This window comes from Poecilia formosa, unplaced genomic scaffold, assembly GCF_000485575.1.
Source record: "Poecilia formosa unplaced genomic scaffold, Poecilia_formosa-5.1.2 Scaffold338, whole genome shotgun sequence".
NCBI lineage: Eukaryota > Metazoa > Chordata > Actinopteri > Cyprinodontiformes > Poeciliidae > Poecilia > Poecilia formosa.
This window is the reverse complement of record NW_006800277.1, coordinates 684,609-690,982: the sequence shown is the minus strand read 5'-3', so window position 1 is coordinate 690,982 and position 6,374 is coordinate 684,609. Positions and strand designations below refer to the sequence as shown.

The following is a 6,374-nucleotide window of genomic DNA, read 5'->3' as shown; positions in this document are numbered from 1 at the left end:
TATTTTTTATTTTTGCTAATGTATTGATAACATTAACTCTTAACATAATTTGTTAATTTGTGTGCCTTAAAGGGACATCAGACATACTAAGGAATCTACATTTACATTTTATGTAACTGTGTTTTAGTCATTATAAATGTGAAGAAATTGATGGTTTAAAGTTAAGTTTGTTGCCATGGCGGCATTCTATATGGCTGCGGCTGCTTCAGCTCCCGGTAATACAACAAATTTATTACTTAATTAAATATCTTCTTCTACAATAGCTCAGAGAAACACTGTAAGAACAGTCTATGACCGTCAGACTATGTTAATTAATATTGAGCTAATTCAGTCATCTGGACTTCATAAATAAGAAGACATGGACAACTTTACAAAGCCTTGGACTGCTACGTCAGTTATAGATCAGTTGAATCAAGCTAACTACATAGCAGCAGAATCTTTCAACAGCCCAGGCCCATGGAGACATGGAGACACCGGAGAAGACGTGAGAGAAAACAAAAGCGAGGGTGTCGTGGTGGACTTGCAGCTAAGCTAAAAGCTAACCCTTTCCAAATGATCCCTTGAATCAAGTTGGACTAAGTGTAGCTGGATTTAACCACAAAAAGGGAAACCAGAAACTGCTGCATTCTCATTTTCTGTGAGACATGGCTAAACTCATCTGTCCCTGATCATGACATCAGCCTGAAGGGGCTAACAACTTTTAGAGCTGTAAATCCATACTGGTAAATCCAGGGGAAGTGGTGTTTATATTTACATTAACAACAGCTAGTGTAACAACGCCACCCTGTTCTCCAGTCATTGCTCTGTGGACATTGAGTTCATAATTGTGAGATGCAGACCTTTCTACTGACCCCGGGATTTCACGACGGTTACTTGTCATACTATTTTGAGAAATGTAGCAACTTCCATGGAAGTAGTCAGTATGAAAACATGGAGAATGGAGAATACATCAAGACTTTAATTTAAATACCTTTGGTTATGTGCGCTTCTTCCTGTTATGTGATAATTTCTGTTTTGGCCTCTGGTTGAGACCATGAAGTGTGCCACTAGTACATTCTCCCCTCCTTTGTCTGAACGAACACGAGCTGGCACTCCATATGTATTCACAGCTTCAAGAAAGCTGTCAAGAACTGTTGTAGCACGATTGTTTGTGGCAGCAGTCAGGTAAGCAATGAGGCGGCTAAAGCCGTCAATGCCCCCGTGAACAACAATTTGGCATCTATATAGACAACAAAAACATTTTTGATTAGCACTGATAGCAGAAACTTTCTTTTGTTTGTTGAATGCAGGCCTGGAATTCACAGAGAAGGAAAATCATAACCGCAGTGCTCTTATTCAGCAGAGTAAATGTTTACGTTAAAACACAGTAGTTCCATTAAGAGTACATTTCTCACTTAGGCAAAGATAAGTTAAAAAACTTTAATGTCATTGTCTTTGTTGGTCTCCCTTATTCACTATAAAAATTGATAAGCTGCTTTTAAAGAGTACATGTATTTGCAGTGTCAACTTAATTCCTCATTTTTAAACATTACATTAATATGGGACCACCAAACAATTTCTATGAATCAATTTTTCCTTTAATGTTCACAATTAACCTACATATTTTTCATTATGTGAATATAATAAAGCAGCTACAGAACATTTACAAACATGAAACAAATGTATTTTTCTTAATAGGTTTATAGGCTTTGTAATAGGTGTGACCCGTAAGAAACAGAATGATTTAAATTTTCAAAATAGATGCTCACTGAATAAGAGGGAACATTTTTTTATGCTTGATTTAGGACAATTTAACTTGTTTGATTAGTATCTGGGAGATACTAATCAATTTAACTTGTTTGATTAGTATCTGGGAGATACTAATCAAACAAGTTAAATCATCCTAAATATTAATTAGTATCTGCCAGATACTAATCAAACACTCAAGCATTTATCTGGTCTATTTATTTTACTGGTCTAGTTATTTCTATTTGTTCAGGAAATATCTTAAACGTTGCTTTTCTTTTATCAAACAAGTAATTCTGACCGTATAAGTTTATGGTTTCCATCTATGTGCCACAAGCTGTTTGGAGCTGGAACAGAGTATCTTCTACGCCGAACAGTGCAAAGCTGGAAAGTGTGCATCAAAATTCCTTGCTGGTCAACTCGGTACATTGCTTCTTGCACTCTTCTTCCTTGAAAAATTAAGTAATTCATAATTAAAACATGTTTGATTTGGAGGTGATGAACATAATGAAATAGAAAATTTCAAACATTAACTATACACCTAAAACACTCACGTCAATGAGTCCATGGTGTACTAATGACAGTTAAAATAAGATTATAATATTGCTATGCAACTGCAATATATTAAAACATTTAATTTACTTTCAACGGTATGACATTTAATTCTCTTTGTGATCCCTTTACATTGCATATAAGTGGTAAACTGCTATTTGTTATCAATTGAATTATATATACAACTGCAATTGGTGTTAATATAAGCAGCCATAGGCTCATCTGTTGACTTACTTTGGATATGAATACCTCTGGCATTCAAGTAGCCCAATATCATCTTGTATCCTGTATTAGGGTGATAACTTAGAATCTCTCACACAACTCCNTTAACCTACATATTTTTCATTATGTGAATATAATAAAGCAGCTACAGAACATTTACAAACATGAAACAAATGTATTTTTCTTAATAGGTTTATAGGCTTCATAATAGGTGTGACCCGTAAGAAACAGAATGATTTAAATTAAGTTATCAAAACCATTTCAAAATAGATGCTCACTGAATAAGAGGGAACATTTTTTATGCTTAATTTAGGACGATTTAACTTGTTTGATTAGTATCTGGGAGATACTAATCAAACACTCAAGCATTTATCTGGTCTATTTATTTTACTGGTCTAGTTATTTCTATTTGTTCAGGAAATATCTTAAGTGTTGCTTTTCTTTTATCAAACAATTCTGACCGTACAAGTTTATGGATTCCATCTATGTGCCACAAGCTGTTTGGAGCTGGAACAGAGTATCAGTGCGAAGCTGGAAAGTGCGTATCAAAATTCCTTGCTGGTCAACTCGGTACATTGCTTCTTGCACTCTTATTCTTTGAAAAATTAAGTAATTCATAATTAAAACATGTTTGATTTGGAGGTGATGAACATAATGAAATAGAAAATTTCAAACATTAAATATACACTTAAAACACTCACATGTCAATGAGTCCATGGTGTACTAATGAGAGTTAAAATAAGATTACAATATTGCAACTGCAATATATTAAAACATTTAATTTACTTTCAACGGTATGACATTTAATTCTCTTTGTGATCTTTTTACATTGCATATAAGTGGTAAACTGCTATTTGTTATCAATTGAATGATATATACAACTGCAATTGGTGTTAATATAAGCAGCCATAGGCTCATCTGTTGACTTACTTTGGATATGAATACCTCTGGCATTCAAGTAGCCCAATATCATCTTGTATCCTGTATTAGGGTGATAACTTAGAATCTCTCACACAACTCCATCCAGCTCATCTTCTTCAGTGTTGCAGAATAATTCAGATACTCTACAAGAAAAAAATAAAACGCAACCAAAAGTGAGGTTCTCCACACGGACGGAATTGTAAGACCAAATTTCGGACACAAATGTATTACACATTTTGAAGAGGAGTTACCATAACAGTCACGTGGAAGTATGTTAATGGTGGACATCAACAAATTCGTAAATACTTTTCTGATGCCATCTACACCTCAATATATTTGAATGAATCCATATATTAGCACTTATCGTAGCTGGGTCATGATGGGTGAGGGGACCTATCTCCAAAGGTCAACAGGCCAGAAGCAGGGTACACCCTGAACAAATCGCGAGCCAATTGTAGATGAATATGAATATATCTCACAATTCTAAACTTCTTAAGTGGATTAAAGGCTTAACATAATATGTTTTACTAGTAAAATTCAATATTTGTACATTTGAACACAACAGATCAGCGACGTGTGGTCAGGGGAGGCAGAACTTCAGCTGTCATCATGGAAGAATAATATGATAATAAGATCATTTATATTGCTATTTTCACTCTGTATTTCCGTAGGTAAACAATAACATGCAGGGGATATTATGATTTTGATTAAGTCAGTGCCTCACCAGTCATGAACCTCACCGCACGTCATTGACACAGATGTTCCGTAACAACTGGAATTATAATAAAAATATAAAATACAAATCAGTTCAAAGTAGCAAAAGAAATACCACACATGCGTACTTACCTCATACTGTACTCTGCCATTCGCCTGTGGACAGTTCTTTCACTGACCCCAAAAAGTCTGCCAATATCCATGACGGATACACCCGCAAGAAGAAATGATTCCAAGACGTCAGCGGGCAGCAAATATCCACGTCTTCCAACTGTTCTTGTGTGGTACACAGATTTGTGCAAACGACAAGCCACTTCCTCCAAAATCTGGACAACTAATGAGTCAGCATCATTATCCGTATCTGCAGCTAACTGGACCACCCACTCACTCAAAACAGTAAATACTCATCACTGACTGTATTACTTTCAGCTAAGCTAGCAACGTTCCTTAATTCCTCAGCAATCCTACGATACATCTCTAATAGTTGCTTACTTCCTCTCAAATAAGGCGCTCTCCGAAGAGGACCACAGCGCAGACATTCACAATCAATCTGCACACGGATCGTTCTCTTTCCTGACAATTGACCAATAGTAGAAGAGCTGGACATAGAAGGCAGCCCTCCTCATTAACATAACGATGCAGAAGAAATACATCGAGCAAAAAATATAGCAAGTATTACAGCAAAAAATACAGCAAACGGAAAAACAGCGAGCAGAAATACAGCGAGCAGAAAAGGGAGAAGCAAAAAGGTAAAGCAAAATATCTATTTTTCTTGACGGAAACTCATGTGTAAGGGGAAATGAAAAAGAAAATATATATTTATGCTTTTATTTATATATTTATTCTTTGATTTATAATTATGTAGGATATATATTTATTCTTTTATTTATATATTTATTTTATTTATTATTATGTTGGATATACATTTATTATTTCATTTATATGTTTATTCTTTTATTTATATATGTCGGATATTGTAAGAGCCAAAAATGTCAGTTTGTAACATTGTTTATTATTGTGTATGCTGTTTGCATATTTAGATATTTTGTTAATAAGATTCCATTTCATTATTTTTTTTTGTAGAAAAGCGCCACCTAATGGGCGTAATTGAAATTGTGTGAAAAGTGCTGTGTCAGTTTATGAAAGGAAGTTGAATGTGGCGCATTCAACTAAGCTCCACACAGTTTTTTGACCGTTACGTTACTTTTCATGTGGAATGCTGTGCAAGATTAAAGAATCATCTGTAACATCTGCTCAAAGAAAAGTAAAGTTTGTCAGACTTTGTATGGATGTTGTAAGTACTTTAATTCACTGAAAGATGCACAAAGACATATCGTGAGACAGAAACGCCTCAACTGAGAGCTAAGCTAATGAAGGTCAACGAAAGAAAACGGAAGCTTGTTAAACAATATAGTGGCTTACACTGAACCGAATAAGCAGCCATTACAGATATATATTTATTCTTTTATTTATTATTATGTCAGTTTTGGTCCTCCATAGTATTCATCCTCGCTAACATTATTCAGCCTGGGATTTGCGTCTTCCTTCTCACGTCTGTATCTTTGCGAGAGGTTTTGCTTCTAAGGACGGTAGAGAATCGGGTAGAGGATGTTTTAAAAAGATCCGGGTTGAGAGCAGCTGACTGAGGCTGCGTAGTGTCCGTCTCTAGGCAACAGTGAGAACAGCGTCGGTCCGTACCATAGTTGCGTCCATAGACATAATATAAGAGTAGACCCCGCATTGGCTGCTCCGGCGCAGGAAATATGGCGGCCATCTTGGAGCGGTCGTCCCTCCCATAGACATAATATAAGGATAGACGCCTCATGGACCGCTCTCGCCTATTGTCGCTGACGAGATTTAGGGCGGCCATCTTGGAGCGGTACACCACTCCACTCAGCGTTATGTGTTTAGCAGGCACAATGATGTATCAGCGCATTTAATCGATCACAACACACTTTTTTGTTACTGGAAACCATATTCAAACATCTATCAAAGCAACATTTCTAAACAGTTGTATTTTTTAAGTATGTTTTTAATACATAGTTCATCATATTTAAATATGCTTAGTGGCTATAACAATATAATAGGATTTAATATTCTGATATTGATGTATGATGAGCACATTACAATGCACACAGCCGTTCATAATTTATTTAATAAATTATTTAGTAATATCAATATATATTAATATAACAAACACTAATAAATAAAGATTAATAATGGCACAAATAAATAATGAT

At 35.3% G+C, this 6,374-nt stretch overlaps 1 long non-coding RNA gene across 1 annotated transcript; it reads right to left on the bottom strand.

The window, feature by feature from the left end:
• Positions 1 to 808: 808 nt before the first annotated feature.
• On the bottom strand, positions 809 to 2,602 carry LOC107833160 (uncharacterized). Its single transcript, XR_001658874.1, has 3 exons — positions 2,512 to 2,602; positions 2,027 to 2,174; positions 809 to 1,219 (listed from the first exon to the last, which is right to left on the bottom strand). It is a non-coding gene; the product is annotated as an uncharacterized LOC107833160 (long non-coding RNA).
• Between the last annotated feature and the right edge of the window lie 3,772 nt (positions 2,603 to 6,374).